At 42.0% G+C, this 20,207-nt stretch overlaps 1 protein-coding gene across 3 annotated transcripts in view; it reads left to right on the forward strand.

The window, feature by feature from the left end:
• Positions 1 to 411: 411 nt before the first annotated feature.
• Positions 412 to 20,207, forward strand: part of IL12B (interleukin 12B) — a 33,556-nt gene continuing 13,760 nt past the window's right edge. For 2 of the 3 annotated variants that reach the window (XM_074603989.1, XM_074603987.1), the window contains exons 1-2: positions 1,961 to 3,637; positions 7,541 to 9,493. The gene's annotated coding sequence lies outside the window, so the exon portion shown is untranslated. Of the gene's footprint in view, positions 426 to 1,960; positions 3,638 to 7,540; positions 9,494 to 20,207 lie in introns of those variants that run through there. The other variant, XM_074603988.1, reaches the window with a different exon arrangement.

Genomic DNA, 20,207 nt, shown 5'->3' on the forward strand with positions numbered 1-20,207 from the left:
ATAGCTATTCTGGCATCAGCTTCATCCCTCCAAACTCTTGTTTGCTGAGACACAGGAACAGGGTGAAGAGGACCAGAGGGCCCCAAGACTTGGAGTGGAGGGTCTCCTCTGACATGAAGTGGGAGCCCCCTCTGTAGCAGAATGGCTGTGAGGAATTTGTGTGGCTGCAAGCAGTTCCCAATCCAGGCTCTGCTGCACGGATGCATTGTCTCCTCCTGCGACCTTAGGGTAAATTTGTGAGATTGCTTCAGCTCACCCAGCAGCACACTGCTGCAAAACAGAGCAGTCCTGCTTCTTCCCATGTCTGCCACTGGTTCCCAACCACATGCTCTTGGTGCTGAGCCATGGAGCTCATCAGCCCCTGCTGAAAGTAAAGGAGCTGGCTGATGAGCAAGCAGGAGCAGTATTTCCAGCAGCCAGGACTTGTAAGTACACCTGGAGAGAAGCAAAGTCTCTCATGTTTTGGCTCTGGGTCCTGGAAGCCCTTTGACTCTGAGCAATTGGCTGGGCGGTGGAGGAGCCCCAGCGTGGTAGCGCAGCACTGCCCTGGGGACGTGCTGGGGAATGCGCACAGCTGACCAGGGGTGTCTGATTCAGCCAAAAACATGAACTGGGTATAGAGAGAAATAACAAAAGGGAAGTAGAGTGAAGAAAAGAATTGACTGTACGTTTTTTTAGGAGTCGTTTTGTAGTTCTTGAATTCTGAGATGAATTATGAGCATTAGTCTTGCAAGTGAGATCACCCTTGGTATGAGTCTTTATCGGGGATTTATCTATCAGAAAGTGGACTGAAACTACTCAAACTTCCTATGAAGCTGCCCATTAAAAATCAGTGGCTTTCAGTCACTGTAGATTAAGGTTGGAAGTAAGTGTGTGATTCATAGGTAAAAGACTCATTGTCACCCTCCATGTTGGAAATTCTTTATACAATTTCTTTGCCATTTTTAAGTCATTTGCCTAAACAGAGAAGAGGACTGACCTTGTGATTAAAGCACATGGCAGAAGCAAATGAGGTGTGTTTGTGTTACTTTAGTCAGGTAACTTAATCTTTCGGTACATTAATTTCTCAATATGAAGCGCAATGCTAATCCACATGGTCAGTCCATCACACATGGTCTCTGCTGATCCCTCCTCCTCGTGGGGAGGACTCCTGACACTCTTCCTCTGCTCCAGCCTGGGGTCCCTCCCACAGGAGAGAGTCCTCCAGGAACATCTCCAATGTCAGTCGCTGGTGGGCTCAGCCTTAACCAGCGGCAAGTCCGTCTTGGAGCTGGCTGGCATTGGCTCTGTTGGACATGGGGCTTCTAGCAGCTTCTCACAGAAGCCACTGCTGCAGCCCCCCCGCTACCAAAACCTTGCCACACAAACCCCATTATCTCACTGAATAGCAGGAGAAAAAGCAGTGTGATGCAGAGACAGCGTAACTCTTAGTACAGATTACTGTGTGCCTTTTGCAGGACTGTCCAAAGCGAATTCACTTGTTCAGGACAGGTTCCTGGTTTTTGTTGTACCAGTTCAATTTGCATTACTTCTCTTGTTCTGAAGCTGGCCAAGCTTTCAGCTTGAACAATTTTTCATTTCCCATAATCAGATCTTTTTGTAAAAACCATTGGCAAGATTTGGTTTTGATATCATCTTATGTCATTGCATACTTGCATTGGTCATATGGACTTTGTTGGCACACCAGAAGTGAGACTTGTAGTCACATTGGAAAATACGTTAATTGCCCAATTTGAATGTCACAAATATATTTGACGTTTCTGATTCCAGAAGTCTGATGCCAGCAGTGGTCTCAAAAATGTTAATGAGGTCTGGGTTTAGTGAAAATGTTCACAAAGTTCAAATAAACTGCAGTTTCTGTTGGGCTTTTTTGAAAATCCCTGAGCTTTGGGAATTCAGGATCTGGCTTGACAAAAAAGGGCATGAACTAAAGCCTAGAATTAAACACAAGGAAAGGTTAAAGTTGGGTATAAAATGCAAACTGGAATGTATAAACTGTAGTCAACATACATGATTCAAGTCAAGCATTTCATACAACTTCATTTTTTTTAGAAACTCCGCTTGTCTGTGATGAGAAGGATGTGAAGGAGAGTGAGTAATAGGAACTATCGAGTAAGGAAGGCCGCTGGGACGCTGTGGAGGGGAGAGCATGGGGACAGGGTGGAGAGTGCGGGGCAGAAGGCTGAGAAGGGATGATGCCAACCACGGTCTGCAGTTGTTAGAGCAGGTTCTTGGGGCTTCTGGTGGTCAATGTGACTCCCCTGCCAGCAAACAGGGACAAAACCTATTACTCATATTACATGGCTTGTCTCATCCTACTTGCACAGATGATGTCCCTCCCTAGCTCTCACCAAGTCTGTCTTTATCTCGTTTGTGGGTGTCCAAAGGCTCCTGATGACCTGTACAGTGGCAACGTGGCGTGGCAACGTGGCATGACACGGTGGGAATTCTGTATTTCCAGTTTGGTTTTGGTTTTTGTAAGTACTGAAAAGTACTGACAGAATAGCCACAAAAAAATTACTGAAATCGCAAGTCAATTACTAAGATATGTGTAAAAGCCCAGAAGAACAACTGCCATTAGAAGGGTGGAGCTGTGGGTATGGGAGAGAATGAAAGTCAAACGCTTCTACAGCTGATGTAAGTGCTGCATAGAAATTGTATCAGAGCATCTATGCTGTTCTGCCAAATCAGAAATTCTATTGAAAAAATAATCCTCATACTTTATTCTGTGTTTTATTTTGACAACAGCTAAGTACTGATTAGTATTTTTGAGATGCGTCCATTTAGCTTTTCTTCTTATTTGGCAGCACCTGGAGTATGAAATTAAAATCCTCCTTGTTTGTATTTAATCTCTGCTGAACAATCAGAAATTCTTTAATTCCCTCTGCCATTTGACAAGTCACATCTATAAATACCAGGAGTGAACTCCTGACCCAGTGAAATGAACACAAATTTTTTTCATTCTGAGTTAAATATTCTGATATTCAAATGGAGCAGAGATACAAAATAAATTTTAAAAAATATTTTAAATAAATAAAAAAACCCTTTAAATAAAGGTTTTTTCCTATGCAATGTTTATTTTTTCTGATTAATTTTGAGTTTGGCCTTCAGACCTGTTAAGAAGATACAAACCAGAGTCCACACAACCCTGTTCCACCGGCAGGAGCTGATGAGAACACGGTAGCACTGTTGAGTTGAGCACTGCACATGAGTTTGCATCAGAACTTACAGGTTCTTTCCCTGACGTAGAGAAATGAGGTTCACAGAGCTGTGCTGACAGAGACAGGTAAAACCCTTCCCCACCAACTTGTGCACAGGCACACTTCCCCTGCCGGGTGACTTCTGAAGATACGAGTCACTGAAATCACAGGTTTTCTGGCCTTTATATTTCACTGGATCCAATTACCCTCCTGTCCCCAGCAAATGTGTTTTCTTCCCTTTATTCACTGGATCTAAAGGTCTTGAAATTACTTACTTTCTCTCCATCTTCCAGCTGGAAGCTACATGGAGATACCCTTTACCCCATCAGCTGGCTCGCTGTGACAGCAGTGTCCATGGCTCCTGGGATATGATCTTCTACAGACCTGTTACTTTTGGCTCTGGAGATGATTTGAAAGTAGAAACACCGTTGACTCAAGTAAGAAAACCTGGCAAATTTCTCATACTTCTCCCCATACAACAGAATTTCTGTCTGAGAGAGACGAGGCAGGAATATCAGAGGAGGAACAGTTCAGGGGGCGAATTTCCAAGTCTCTTTGTGCTCTTCCTTTAGTTTGGGAGTTGGCGTTGCATGAACTTTATCAGAGATATTGGAGGGGAGGGGAAAATTCGTGTGAGTACACGCGCGCTTGTGCGTGTATGTGTGAACCCCCCCTTTGCTGATCAGAGTAACGACGGTGCCGGTCTTGATACTCATGTGACTGCTACGACAGCTCACTTTCCTGTGACAATAAGGAGCCAGTTTCAGGCTTCTGGGTTTTGAGGTCAAGTTAGGTCTTACAGACAGTTCTGGGGGAAGTACTACAGCGAATACAGACTTATGTCTTCTTTGAAAGGCTTGCTATTTTATTACATAATAAAGAGACCTCCGCTTCTGACTCATCGTATTGTTTTATTTCCCCTAATATGTAAATGCAACCGCAGAGTTGTTTTGACTGGAGCTGGTTGTTACATCCCTAGATAACCACTCAGCAACTGGAAGCTTTGCCAAAGCCGAGGAGGCTATGCAAATTACTGACCGCGTACTCCACCTCTCGCTGCTCTCAGAAGGAAACAGCAAAGTTTTTACCATAACAAAACTGTCTCAGTACTTCAAACCTGAAAATGAGAACGGTTTGGGGGGGAGAAATTGTGGCTGCATGAGGAAAATAGTCACTATTTTGAAATACCATGCAGTACATTGCCATGCGTTCAAATAACACACAGGTTGTCCTGAATGGCCGGGTTTAATCGGAAGCTCTTTTATGTTGTGGGGAGTGAGAAGGTGGGTGTGAGCAGCACAAACCTATACTGTGCTCCTGGAGGAATTTGCAGTGAATGCTCACAGTGGTCTCAGTGGACAGAGATACAATGTACTGAATGTTATTTCCAAATAGTGGCTTTTTTCTCATGCTGTGAAGGAAGCGGCTGTGTCCCCTGCGTAATGGTTGGAGCATATGAAGGACACCACCGGAGCAGTTGGGTTGTCCTGCACCCTGCGGTGAGTGCACATGGGACACCCACATCCAGCCAGCATTTCTGTCTGTTTCTCTACTGAGTGCCTCCTTAGATTTGTTCTCTTTGCTGGTTTTTTTGGGTTGTTTGGTTTTTTTTTCCTTTGACACACTTCAGCTTTGTGGGGTTGATACAACCCTATAAGGAAAATATTTCCTTTACTTTCTGAGGCAGAGAAATTACTCTCAGTGAAAATGGCCAACTTCTTGGAAGGTAAGAGTTTCCAAGAAAGATAAAATGGATCTGAGGAACTGGCATTTCACTCTGTCATTACGTGGCTGTTTTCATATAGACCCCTTTTTCACTGAAGAGCATGGAATACTCCGCGCTATGAAAATGTCCATTAAATGAGAAAAAACATGTCAAAAAAGGAAAGTCTGAGGGATTCTTCTGGGCATTCATTAAAAATATGCCAGCCAACGTCATTGTTAACCTGTGCAAAAAATCAGGAAAAAAGCTAAAATCTGTGCTTGCTCTGACTAAACCAATGGGCCTGACGAGACAGAAGCAGTGGCTGCTCCCAGAACTGTTGTCTTGATGTTTCCTGCCAAGAAGTCCCAAAGCCCTTCTTAGATCTGTAGCGACAGAGATGGGAAGACAAGTCTCTACCTTTATGTGACCGCAGCTGTGCTGGGAACTCTTGGATCTTCTGCACTAAGAGATCCGAAACAGAGGACAGACTCCTGCTGGTGCGATGCCAGCTGGTACCCGGGAGCGCGGTGCTGATGAGGGGGTCTCACGCAAACACATCCAGCCCGCTGTGCACCACACAGACCCCCCACAGGTCCCTCGTGGTGGCCAGGGGGGATGGGGCCATCACTCGCCCACGCTTGAGTCTCACCCTCCAGCCTTTGGGCAGCAACATGTGTTTATTACTGCCACCTTTTACATTTCCAAGCCATAGCCATCTCTCAGCTGTTTCTTACCAAGAAAATATTAGTTCCCTGAGAAATATCCTGCTCCTGGCCTTCCTCTTTCCCTCTATGGTTTTACAACAATACTTACATCTTTAACAGGTTTGCATCTCTGTATGGCCATTTCAGCTCCCACAAAGCTGACCAGACCTAAACTGATTTGAACAAATTTTAGCACCTTTTTCCTTTTTACATAGCACAGACATTTATAAAGAACGGCTTTCTCACAGGTACTAGTACATTCACCCTGCTGTACTGATGGTTGCTAGAAATCTGCAAAACACAACAGCCTGAGCATCACTAGGAAGTTTGAACTATTTAGTGGGATATTACCTATTCTTCTGCCCTGTCCATGCGCTCCAGCCAGTGATCAATGCCAGTGAAATCCTCCAGGGATCTCAGGTTGGATTCTCAGCCTGTGGGAGTCATGCTGGCACAGCTCTGCAGTACCACCGTGCCTGTTCATCTCATGTAAAGTCCTGGTCTTTTCTTTCCTTTTCTGAAAGTGGAAGTCTCTGCCAGCTGAGCTGACATGAGAGGAGGAGTCTTTGATTCATGACAACCAAGTACCTACCTCAAAGAGCAGCAGTAGCACCAGCTGGGCTGGCTTTCGTCATGATTGAGGTCAACAGGAACTTGAACTTTTATGCCAGGACTGGGTAGGAGATATTCTCTGGCCCAAAGCTAATAGTAAAGGTCAAGGGCTACTAAATGTTCCTGGCAGCGCCTTGCGCCATCCTGGGGTTCCTGTTCTATCTCAAATGCAGGAACCCTCCCACATGGTTGTGGGGCAGCTCTAAACCTCCAAACGAAAGACAGTCACAGGGAAGGAGAGCTGCCAGATGTTCTAACTTCACACTGAGTGATGGACACCCTGCCTTCTCCTATAGAGAGGATCTTTTATGACAATTTCCTAAGTTTAAGCAAAGGGGATTTTTTTTTTTTGCATCAACTTTGACCTTCCAACTGAAAAAAATGTTTCTTTTAAGAGGAGTGGCTTTAAATTTTCCTTCCCAAATGCTGATATGATGAAGTTGGTTGTGAGGAATATTAAATATATTTGCATTCTGCTGGATTTCAGCACTAGTAATGCTTTTTTATTTAAAATGAGAAATGGAGGTAAAAAGGCTCTAGGACAAGCCTTCATGACTAAGTATTTGAACAATGAACAGCGATAACAGACATAACCTATATACAGCTACACAATGTTATCTACTTGTCCACATCATATGGTTTTATATGTGCTGTTAATGGAAACACCTGTGTCTTTTCTACCACATTTCTGCCTTGCGGGTTAGGAATTCTGCTTCAAGTCATAGCAAAAACCTGGGCACGACTAAACATGTCAAAAGAGATCTTTCTCAGCTAAAGATGTCTCTGGCTCACCTGTGAATGCAGACCCAATGTACCACAGCAGTGCAGTGTGAGATACTGTAACCATCACTGTCTTGACAAAAATCAAGGCTATTTAGTAGCCTTTAGAACACAGAAGCAGAACCTGTGTTTCTCTCCCCATCTTTCCTTTTCTGTAGATTTATTATATGTAAGTAAAGCTGCAGCGCAAGTGAATGAAGTTCTGTCTCACCTGCTGAGGCATTTGTGCGTAAGGTAGTATAATGTTTCTGGGGTTCTTTTCTCTTTGCTTCCATTTCTTCGTTTTCATGAAAAATTAACTGTAAGGAAAGAGAAATGTAAGTGCCGTTCCCTATAATGAAATGGTAATTATAGTATTGTCACAATGGAAATTCGTGACTGCCAGGGATTTTAGCCCTGATGACTCTGCTCTCAAACCCTTGGCTGTGCCCCGTCACCTCCCAGCTGGGAGTTGTGAATAAACTTTGCCCTCAGTTATTTATAACTCTGCTGCAGATTGGAAGGTTCCTGTTTTCTTAAAGCAACACACTTTGTTGCAGAGTTGACTTCTGTGGAAAGCTGTGTGGTGGCTCCAGGAACATGGCTGTCTTCGTACCACATCCTGTGCCTGTGCTGTTTCTACCAGCCGGCTCACGGAGCGGTGCCAGGCTCGTGATGCTGACCACGACCTGCAGCGGGACTGGCCCTTTCAGCCAGCACGAAGCTCCCTGCAGATCTGGATGGAAGTGTCCTTCTGTGAGGATGCTCACAGTAGTTAAGTAGTGTGTCCATTAAATTCAGCTGTTTGAAAACAAAAGGTAGCAGTTAACACATGAAGGATACTATTTGATATATATTTGTTCTACTAAATTTCTGTTCCTGTTCTGTACTGCTAAATTTCTGTTCCATCCTATCTGTCTACAACATTAAGTTGCCTACACTGAACTGCATTCCGTGGTAAAAGTGCTTTTCTGCTGAACTCTCTAAATATGACTGATGTCCTATTTGCTTTGGGCGAACAAGAGTTCCTTTGACAAAGGGATTTATTGTTCCTATTGTCAGACTAAAGGTCTCAGAATTGATTCTTACTCGCAGATGTTAATTATAGGTGGAGGGAATTGAAACAGAACATCTAAAACTGATATTATTATTATTACATATACAAACAAGCGTTGCACAGGAATATTAATGTTTACCTTCTGAGGTAGTCAGGTGTGTGCTTATGGAAGAGATTCCGTAATGCAGGTCTTTCTCCTGCTGTTTCTCATTTGCCTTAGAAATTCCATAACTAATGGGAAGATAGTACAGCTTTGCCTCACAATATTAGAGGAATTTACATTGTGAAAAGTCATAAATGCAAACAAACTCTTTGCTTAGTCAACAGAAGTCAGAGAAATAAGCAGTGAATATTAGGTGTACTGTTTTCATACGGTGTTCCTTGCAGTAGCTATTACCACGGAAAGGAAGTAATGTCAGTTGTGGCTGGAACCCACATTTGATTGACTTTCTAGTGCCGGGGAAAGGTTTGGTGGAAGTAGGAAGAAACTCCATGGTGCATTCGTTACGTCAACACCTATTGTGTAACTTCATTTAGCTTTGCACAGAGGAATTGAATTTTTGTTTTGAGTACTCTGAGGAGTGGGGTTTTGCCTATGGAAAGAGGCAACAGAAAAAGCCAATTAAAGATATAAAGTTAAAAATGGAGTAACACACTTTTGGCTCAAATAGTAGCTTATAAAGTCAAGTGGAATTTGGGGGCCAATGAACTTTTATGCTCTGCAGCTCCACGCTATGCGGTTGGAGACTAAGTTTAATTTCCATCCTGTTCATTCACTCTCCAGCTAGTCAGAGTGAGGACTGAACCCCCCCAAAAACACAGTTAAGCTTCAGGGAAGAGCAGAGTTAGGAAGTGACACAGGAGAGTCAACAAATCACTGCGTGATAGCTGCAGGGGTTATTTACTTAACAGGATAGCATCCTTTTCTCCCCGGAATCTAGAAGGCCCTGGTTTCATTACCTTTGTACTTTCTGCCTATAATGAGAGCCAAACCCAGTAAAGACTCTCCTCTTCTGGCACAGGATTAAATGAACTCTCATATGTGCAAAAAGCAGTCAATTTTAACTTGAATTGAGTATTGATAGTCTGCTCACAACTCCAAAGAGCCCTGTGTATAGGATCACCAAAAAAAAGGCACTGGGTTGCATTTTTGGCAAAATCCAACCCTAAGTACAAATCCATGAACATTTTAAATGTGAAGCGTTTTCTTTTCTTTTTTTTCTCTGTCTCCTGAGACAAATTTAAGAGAGATCTCGTTCCTGCTCAAGTCCAGGAATTTACTGACATTGGTCAACAATTTCATCTGCGTGACAGACATTTTTTCTACGGACCTGTTGTGGTGCACTTACTCAGGATGATTTGCATCAGGATGATGTCAGAGCCCAGGGAGGAGCAAGAGAGCACAATTCCCAATATGAGCAACTCCAGGCACATCCTCATACTCCATGGCATGATGGTAAGCAGAAACAAATATGTTCACTCCATGCAAGCAGTTTCATCATTCTTTTGGGAAAGTACTTAGTGGAAGTTCCCTCATGCAAGGCTTTCTCCTCACTTTGACACCTAAATTGTTTGCTGAATGACAGTTATTGACCAACCAGTAATCTCCCCTGAATAAGGAACAGTAGATAGGTTCACACCCAAAATCTCAAAAGACACCCCATAATGACCCGAAAAGCTGTGTGTCTGCCTTTGCCTTGCTCAGTCACCTCCTTTCCTGTTTTGCTTCCTCTGCGCCCCCATCCGATTAGGTTGCTCGCAGGCAGTGAGAACTGAAGGACAGTGATTGCTCTCTCTGCTCCTCACCTTTCTGCATCTGTGCCCCTCAGGCAGTAGAGACCTGCTCCTTGGATGAAGCAGCTTGAACTTAATGTCTTCACCCCCCTACTCTCTTCCTTGCATCTGAACACAGGGGTGGTGCCATCTGTCTCGGTGTTCACCTTCTTAGCTGGTTGGTTGATGTTGTAGCAATAACAACACTGGAGTATGTGACAATGCCTGTTAGCCCCACTGCTGTTAAGTCTTGAGACAAGGCATTGCAACGTGCTTTGGTGCGTCCTGTGCCATACCCGGTCACAAAGACACAGCACACTGCAGTGGAACTATCCTCTTGTTTTTTCCCCTGCCACAGTGTTTGGGGTCAGGTAGATGTTCAGATCTTTCAAGGTTAAAATTGGAAATAAACCCCAGGATTTCTCAGAATTTTTAGAAGCAATACTTAAAAAAAAAAAAAATTACATTATTTTGTTTCTTGTTTTCCAGTCACATTTCTATCATTCTAGCACCTGTATATGTACCACTGTTGAGTACGATTCTGGCCAGCATATGGATCAGTCAGCAGCTGAATACAGAAAAACCTCTCTTTAGGTACCAGTGTGTTCTTGGTCTTAACTAAGCTGAAAGTCTTCCCTGCATTCTCTGCTATTGGTTGAGACGGGGTATTGAGCTCAACTGGTCTTTGGCCTGATCTGAGCCATACATTCTTATTCTCTGCTTCCTATTTTACTTTTTTCACCCTTCATTAGAAACCTAAGGGGAGATCAGAACTGTTAAATGTTAAAAAAGTTAAAAATGTTAAATTGTTAAAAAAGTTGCATGATACAACAAAATCGACCCGCAAAAGAGTAACTTCTACAGGACCTGAAACTGAGTCAGAGACCGAGACTGTGTGTGTCCATATGGGCTCAAAAACCATGGGCAAATGAGGTAGTGAATTTTTGGGGGCACAAAATGAAATGAAAGCCACAGCACGCAACAGGGCAGAGAAGCAGAGCAGTGGGCTACAACCAGCAACTGGCTTGTACCCAGTACAAACTGCCAGTCAGTTGGCATGAACAGAAACAGCATATTCCGGGGCAGGAATGGAGGTGGCAAATGGTGGGAAAGCTTCAGGTTGTCGTTGTTCCATTCTTACAGCTGGCACATCAGCACCCACACCTGCCCCTGTATCTTAAACAAGAAGCCCTCTGCAAAGATTTCATTCAGAAATGTGCGGTGGCGAGAAAGGGAGTTGCTGTGGTTAAGTATGAAACAATCTAATTCCCATTAATTTTGTTACAGTCTTTCTGTCAATGCAGCTGGGAGTCAGACAGACAAAATATAGTTAAAAACCAAAGATTCTTTCTTATGTCTCTTTCCTCTGCCTGTTCAATTACTTTTGGCCACAGAGACAACATATTAGTAGTAAAAGAAATTTTTAAAAGACTTCCCCCTTTCAAATAAAAACAAGATAAAGTCAGTTAACTGATTCATCTCATAAACATTGTAACAACAAGGACTGTTCATCAGTTTAAAAACTGACAAAGCAAGCTGATGCTGTTGAGAAGAGGGGGGGGAAATTCCTGTTTTATGGCTACAATTAATAACTGTAATAAAGGACAATTTTTCAGGGACAATAATTTTAAAAAGTAGAAAAATGTAATATAAAATGACAGCACAATGCAGTACTGCAGAAAGTATGTTTTTGCACTGAAAGAAGTGACACTGTAAAAATAACATTTTGGGCTTCCATTTTTTTAATTTAAAAGAAATACATTGAGGAATTACTGAAATATTTGTATGCTCCCTATTAGAGTTCAGATCTACTCTGAACACCTTTTTAATGGACAAAGTTAAGGAACGTGAATTCTATTGCACACTTCCAACTTAAACTCATGTGTTGCTCATCTCTCTAGTGGTTTGCTGCGTGATTAACTATATGAAACTAACTACACAGAGAGAACAGAATATATTCATTTTCTGTCCTTGAAATTCCATGATACATGACTCAAGTGGATATTGAAAACCTGGGTTTCACATTTCTTCAAATTTTCCAGTGGAATTTCAAATGTCTGTTGAGAATTTTAGGCTACTGTGGTGACCTTACTCTTTTAAAAGCTCATTTATAAGCATCTTGGAGCAGGCTGTAGGCCAGTTTGCAAACCTCTGTTGCACAGAATATATTAAAAAAGCGTAAGATGTGTATTCATGCCCTAAATAAGCCAGAGGATAGACCTAGGTCTCCTGGTCCACTCTTTGAGAAGGCAGGCAGCACGCTTCGGCTCTGACCACGATCCATTTAAAAACAGTGGAAGCTTTTCCTGTCCTGGTGTCCAGTGGTTCCAGGTTGTTTCAGCCGAAGCCTGCAGACAGAGGGCAACTTTTCTGCAGGCACCTGGGTCAGATTCAGAGAAGTCTGAAATAAGTTTTCCTGTCTAAGCATTGTAGCTTTAGTACCCAAGAGGTTTTTTTGTGAACACTGGCGCAAAAGCTGTTTTCACTGACGTCTACATCGAAGCATCCATTATATTAGAGGGAGAAGGATTAAGCCTGTACTGTTTTCTCTTTAAACATGGAACATTCCTTTTTCCACTGTACAAACTCTGTAAAAATTCACATTAATCCAAATTTGTCTTCTATCAGGAATAGAACATAAAAGCCAAAAAAGGCTTTTGTTTCAGCTTTCTTTTAAGAGTGTGCTGCAAAGTTCCAGAAGCTGGTCACAAATTACCTTACCTTTTGCAGATTATTAACATAAAAGCTATGTAAAGTTTTGAATTATGTAGTTTTAATTAGTCCTAGACTAGTACCAAGGAAACTTATTATTTCTCTAATTACAGTATTAATAACTCACGCAATTTTACAGGGATTTATGTTTTCTTAACATGACAGTTAATCTTAAGGCTTAGATTTACATGACAACACATGCGATGACTGAATTCTCAGCTTACATTTTTTACTAAAATCAGCCTCTAGCTATTGAGGGTGCAAAGAACAGCTGACAAGTGCAACTTGGCTTCACCCTGAATCCTAAATGCAATACCAGCAAAAGTTTCAAAAATAACTCCCTGGAGTAGATACTGTCTGGGGAGCGCGGAAGGCTAGCAGGGCTGTAGCCCCTCCCCGGCACATTTATTCTAAATGTTATCTGGTACGTAATAGCAGGGAGGATTTGCCCGTCCACAGCCCCTCTGTTTTCCCCATTCTATTGTGGTTGCTCGAAAGCATCACATGTCAAAGCTCCTGAATCTCTGGCACTCAGGGTTGGTAATACTGTAGTCCCACGTATTACAAAATTACTTCAGCAGAGCTAACGTTCACAGAAGTTACAGAAGCGAACGTCATATCACAAAGCAACCACTGGAGTCATTTCAGAAATTTCCTTTGACTTTCAGAAGTTGAGGGATGCCTCAGTGGTTCATTTGTGAAACATCTTTGCTTTCCAAATAGGCCTTGTATGACCTCATTCATTAACAGTCATAGGAGGTGTTAAAGCTCTTATTACATCATTTAAAATATCTTTTCACCACCTCCAGGAACCTGGAATTTTTTGACAGATAAAAAATGATGCAACAAGATGCCTAGATCATGACGGGGCACTGAATCTTACTGTGAACTCCTGGTATCCCTTATAAAATGAGGTCCCATTTTCAGTTTGAGTCTCTAGGCTTTAGAATAAAATAAATATATCCACATTAATAATTACATAGCAAAATAGGAAGCTGTCATGCCTTCCCTTTTCTTCCAGGTATATCCACGAGTACTTTTAATTTATGTCCATCTTCAAAATAACAATAACAGCAGATAAGAGAAGTATTTTTCATAATGATCATACTTTGTACTGACATACATGCACGAAGAGTACAACTGAAATTCTGTGCAGAGAGTATTTCATGCACAGATGTCAGCTTGCTCTGCTGGGATGCTGAGCTTGGGCAGAGGTTGCATAGCAGTAGTTAGCAGTCAGCAGTGCCGAGCCTGAACCATGTGCCCTCTTAAGAAAGGTTCAAACCTGCTTGTGAAATACCACGTAAATGTAGACTTAGTCAGTGGAGCTACCAGCAAGAGTAACTCCTCTGCTCTGCTCTGCTCTGCTCTACTTTGCTCTCCTCTCATTAATGCCATGATAACAGCCTGGTACCTGAACAACATGCACGTATACACCACTGATTGTTTGTTTTCCCCAGAGGAGGAAGTGTGTGCAGATTAGAAGGTCAAGAAGGAGCATTTGTTTGTTCTTTATAGACACATTGCAGGCACAGTAAAAAAAAACAGGTGCATTTGGAGCGGAAGACAATGATGTTTTCTGACTTCCTGGAACATTTCATTCAGAAGTCTTGGGCCATTTTGGGAGAGACACCTGTTTTCCTCCATTCTGCTCCCCTAACAAAGCATTACCTTTATGTCCACATTTCTTACTATTAAAAAAGGTGAGAATTTTTAACCCCTATCATCTTCTTAGCGCCCCAGGTGGTGTTTTAGGTTTCCTGAGCCCAGCTCTGGTGCAACTAGAAAAGAACGGCCATGAGGGTCCCAAATAAAGCTGGCAACTTGTGTGAGTTTTTGCAATATACTACCAAAAGGCTGGAGCGGCTCAAAATGTTTTTCAGTGCCCTTGACAATTTTCCTTTTCACCCCAGAATGGGAGGAAATGAACAGCACTTTTTTCCCCCAGCTCTTCCCTTCACCAAAGGTGCAGGTCACTTAGCATGGGTTACACTCGCCAGTGCAAAGTCCTTCATCTCTGGTTCATGAGCAGCCTGTTTCTCAAAAGGCCCTTTGATATTGCATGTGGCCATAGGGATGTAACAAGCTCATACTGCATTAGAGGAGAACAATGTCTCATGTTGCCAACAGCTTATTATTTGTTTCACCTCTGGGACATCAAAGGCACCCCTGAGACATCAAAGGCACCTCTGAGACTGCAAATCCAAGTGCCAAAATGAACTCTTATGGTTGCTGAAACAGAACAATTTTGAAAAAGTAAACTGCCCTTCAAATACTGTGCTATTAAGTGATAGGTGAGTGGTTAAAAATAGAATATTCCATATAATTCCACAAAAATTACAACATAATGACTCTTGAAATATAAAAGGTCTGCAAAAGGTGCTGTTATAACCAATTTCTGTCTCTCTCTGAGGCATGCTTGGCCTTTGCAGTTCTTTTTTACTCTGCTTCTATTTTGCTTGTAGTCATTCACTGAACACTTTGTCTTAAGTGTGTGTGTGTGTGTGTGTTAAAAGCATGTCACTTGCTGTACAAAACCGACATGTATCACAAAGCTAATTCCCACCTATCAACAAATATAATTTGTAATGGCATCTAATCAAATAGATGTATTTTATGTAAGAAAATCCATTAATGTCTGAGAAAAGTATTTGATGAATTTTAGATGATTAATACAATTCTGAAATCTGAGTAATTTCCCAATAACTTCTCTAACTGAATGTTAGTGTAGATGTTTTTTTCTTCTCTTCAGTGTCACGCTATAGTTCTCCAATCTATCTTTCTTCTGCATTGGTCTTACCTCAGCTGTGGCCAAAGAATAACTGAAGAGCAGTATGAGAGCATCAAAGCATTTTCCAGATCATACAATAGATGCTTTCTGATTGTCCACATTGAAATTATTTTCCTACATTGCCTGATCCTAACACCAACAGAGAAGTCTTATGTATTAACTGGCTTTTAGTAAAGAAAATACAGATTTTTTCCAGGGATGTTCTTATGGCTTAATGCGCTATGATGGAATACGTTGGTTGTTGCCTCCTTTGTCACCCTCAAGTTTATGTAGAAAGGCTACTGTTGTTTCCTGTAGACTTGTTGATCCCAATCCAATAGTGTGATTCTGGGTTTTAAAAGACCGACCCCATCACGTACCCATAGCTAACAATCACTGGCTCTAAAAACTGTGACCAATCTACGTACCTGCCTACCTACCTACGTACCCTTCCCTGTTATGTCTTAAATGAGCTGAAATTCCTATTAGTGTAATACAAATCACAAGTATGTCATCAGGTTCTCTGCGCAGATACTCAGCTACTGAATTTGTTGCCCAAGGATTTTATCCTTGCCTATTACTAACTTACTGTGGATACCTGAAAAAATGCTATATGCAATTTTAGAATTTCAAAGAAATCAAGTATCCAGATTCCTTTGTATAGAAGCTGCCTGACAAACAAGAAAATCCTGCTTGAATTCAAGTCAATAAGTTACTACTGGGTTTTTCCCTTTACTTTCAGTTTGGTGTGTTATTTCCCCCACCCCCAGCACTATATCCTGGCCTAAGTAATGGTGACAGTGGATTTCAAATAGTTGCAACATCACACTCAAGAAATGAGTGAACATCACATAAAGTGAGCAACTTGCATCTAGAGCCTACATTGAGTGTAGCATATCAGATTTATCACATGTAAATAACAGATTTGTGATGGAAACAGCAGAATCATGTAAAGTGCATTGCATTGCACTTTCAAAAACCAATGAACCACCTTCATATGCATGCTCTGGGGCAGGAACGTCTCTGCTTCCTGTGTTAGAGAGGACTGGTATCCCTACAGTTCTGCAATGAATCTTGCAGCGATACCAGTTTCTTTTGTATCTCAGCCCCATGTTTTCTGAGTGCCCATGAAGATCTGCAAAAGCATATTACAGACATAGGTACCCAAATCACATTGACTTTCTGGAGTCATTTACTGTAGAAAATGTGATTTGGTTCTTAAAACCCTTTTGAAATGCCATACATCTTGGGTTTTTTTATCCTTATGCAGGATGGTACTACCTCCTTCCTTGCTTTTTTTTTTTTTTTTTTTTTTTGCTTCTAATATTGTCTCTGAATACATGCTTCTGTATAATGGAGCCTATATAGAGACACCCAATGCATTGTGAGTTATAAGTTGACTGTGTAGGTGTGCATTTACTGGGGGAGAAGGCAGTAGGACTAAGAGATGAAAACCCCTTCTTCCCACTTCTCTTATTTAGCACCAGCTAGTGCTCTGTGTCTGCCTGTATTTTATATCCACATTCAGCCCTACACTTGAACAACAGTTAGCTCTAATCTGAAAGTTGAGTAGCTACATTAGCATGATAGTGGCCAATTAATTAGGTCAGGCCACAGTAATACTATTGTGCAATTTCTCCTCTGGAGGCAGTGGGTGGCCTACCAGCTTGGAGTGCAGATGAGGTAACCATCTTATTGTCCTCTCCATCTAAGGAGAGATACCCAAAGTCCCCATCTTGGGGGGCTGCTCTAGTTGTATCATAATGCAAATGAATCACTGATGTATAAAGCTTAAATTTTTTTATTTTTAATAGAAGTGGGATGTATTTTTCCCCGCTATTGTTTTTCATTTCTCAAGGTTTGGTCTTGGTTCAGTGGTCCCACATAGTACCTTGTGACTGGAATTTTTTAGGAAAGTTCATTGTTATGCTAGTATCACACAGCATTTCCTGATGAAGTCACATAAATCACTGTTTAGTGAATTATATATAAAGAACAGAGTTCCCTATGACATTATTAATAACAGCAATAAACCTTGATCTTTGGCATTAATCTCCAAATTGACATCCATGCAAATTAGCCAGATGCTGAAGGAAATACCATATAGAGAAATCATACGGATTATACAGTTTATATAAACCTTTCTTTTACTAATGTTATGCAGGTTTTTTCCTGGATTGTCATGAAATAACTGTGTCATCCCACAAAGCAAAAATCATCTGTCCTTCAAAAGAAAGGAAAACCATTTTCAAAAGGGCCATTTCTGCCGAAAAGGAGTGTTTCTATTACATTAGAGGAAAGCAAAACATGGACGTAGAGTTTCCACCATTCTCTTTCAGTGTCATAGGGGAAGTAGGATAAAATGATGGGAGAGAAGCTGCTCTCCTCCAAATTTCCCCATAAGCATATATGAGCTCATAATGGAAAACCAGACTGTCATCAAAAGATATTTTCACAATCTCTATGTTTTAATATTTAAAAATTCCTCTGATGGATCATAGCAAACTATCCCATCATGGAAGTTCCACACAGATGCTCCATAACTGGCATCCAGGATTCTTGACATAAAGGTTGGGTACCGTATTACTCCATTTGTCCTGTAACAATAACTGAGCTAAGGCAATTATGTAGGTTTTATGCATGTGTGTGCAAGCACACGCTCTGAAAATGTGTATTTATTCATATTAATCATTAACTATCCATGTTTCGGAACTGAGCAGCCATTTAAAGACTACCATCAGGTTGAGCAGATGTTTAACTATGCATTAGTGACATTACAGTCAAAAAAGAAAAGCCATAATAGATGGTTGACATAAGCAAACAGGCAAGCTAAGGTGGACTGAGAAAGGAGTAGGCAACATGTACGTAAAGTTACTTGTGCCCTTATGTATCTGCTCAGGGACTGAATGCAGCTCAAGTTTTCCTGGTCATTGCTGGCTCACTGTAAACTCGTGTGTTATCACAGAAATGAATTTTGGAAATTGTCTTAAATGGGAACAAATTGTTGCCTAACCTTGATTCAGCCCGGGCTCTGTCTCATTTGTGAAAGGCGAGCTGCCCTAAGCGCTTCCGGAGGCTGCAATCAGAACAGGCTGAGACTACAAGGGGAAAGGGGTGTCCCTGTTCACTGAGGCTTCCTCCTTGCCCTTGTGACAAGGTTTCCCCTGGGAGGAGAAGCAGATGAACGGGAATATGGTGCACAGCCCAGGGTCCTGCTGACACGCATTTCACAGGCAGGCAGGGACCAGGATCAAAAGGAGACGATTTTGTCACCTGGAACAGTTTGAATGCATTTCACTTGCCTGCGCGCCAGCTGCTGCTGCCACATCTTTCTCAACGGGGTTTCTTAGACTGCCATTCACTCTTTCTGAACAGTGAAACAACATTAGCAGCAGAAGCGTCAGCATCTGCAGGGCCCACCATTGGCAAAATGGCCTGGATAACAATAGCTGTTAAGGTCGGAGTGGGAATATTGACAGTGTATGTGAACAGAGGACCCAAAACTGCCTGAGAAGACCTTTGTCCCAAATGATCATGTAAGAAAGAGAGGAAGACAAGCATCAGCCAGATGCAAAGACAGTACATGTGCCTGTAGCCCACACGTCCTCTCAACACGTGTGTGTAAGGCTGTCTGTATGTGTGGGAGGGGGAGATTAGAGCTTTTGGGGATAAGCGGAGGGTGGACACGTATAGGTATTAATTAACATTTTGGAAGTTCTGGCTTATCTGTTATATTATTGATATGGTTCCCAAATGAATAGTTCACTGGTTGCTGGTCAATTCTGTGTCGTGAATAAATCAATAAACCTCTTTGATCCAGGCTCAGAATACAGTACGTGAAGGGAGCAGTTTTCCTGTGTGGCAGAGCTGCCATTTCAAACCTGCTTCAGAAGCCGCAGTGCCAGCCTGCAGCCTCTCGCCCTGCTCTTGCCCAGCTCTGGCTGTGAGCTCCAGCAAAGCCAAGTCTGGGGCTGACGTCTGAGTAGCCCCAGGATGGGTACACTGGCCTCAGCAGCGAAGTTGTTAGGCCCATCTGAGATTGAAATGCTCTAGTCTTGTGTTTTGTCAGAGGGGAGGGAGTTAAAGCTCAGCTGCCAAAGGCGTATGTGATCCTACTCACGCAGTGCTCCTCTGAAGAGGATGGCTAAGGAAAGAAAAGGATTCCACTGGCAGTACTGTATATTTGTGTAAAGCTTTCAGCACAGTTAATCCAGAAACCTGAAACTACCCTCTTTCAAATTGCAGCGTGCCACCCTCTCTGCTGTTGACCTCCCAGGGGTTCATAATAAGTTTATCTCACTGCTAATTTGGGTTGTTACTCCTTTTTTTTATATTCTTGCCATATTTGGGGGCACCAAATATGCAACATGTTGCAGATGCTTGCGTTGTTTCATCTGTGTGAAGGACTCCTGAAATGCCATTGACTAGAGCAGAAGGGACAGGCACCATCTTTTTGTTGCTGGATTACTGCGTTGTAGCTTTCGTCTCTGGGCTGTGGGAACGCTCCTGCCATTGGCAAGCACATAGGACAGAGTTGTGTCTCTCTATGAATTCCTAAAGCACGTCAGGCTGAATTTCAAACCATTTCTTTTGCTTTTATAAGCAATGTATTTCTTCTTGCTTATAACTTTTCAGTCATCTTATTTAGGTTTGGAACAGGGCTAGAAGAACAACTCCGTTTTGGTTTGCCTGACAAAGTGAATTGTTTTGTATTATTTCACAAATAATAAAAAAATCAATAGAAACTTCTTCCTCATTTTCAAAGTATATGTTATGTATGGGGCTTTTAAGATGCTTGAGTACAAGTCTAAAAGGAACATCAGTTTATAAAGAAAAAATTATAGGCTACATTTTAAAACTGCAACATAAAATATTGTGACAATTTCAGTTTTTTATCTCTGAGACGTAGCTAATT

Source organism: Larus michahellis, chromosome 11 (genome assembly GCF_964199755.1).
Source record: "Larus michahellis chromosome 11, bLarMic1.1, whole genome shotgun sequence".
Classification (NCBI taxonomy): Eukaryota; Metazoa; Chordata; class Aves; order Charadriiformes; family Laridae; genus Larus; species Larus michahellis.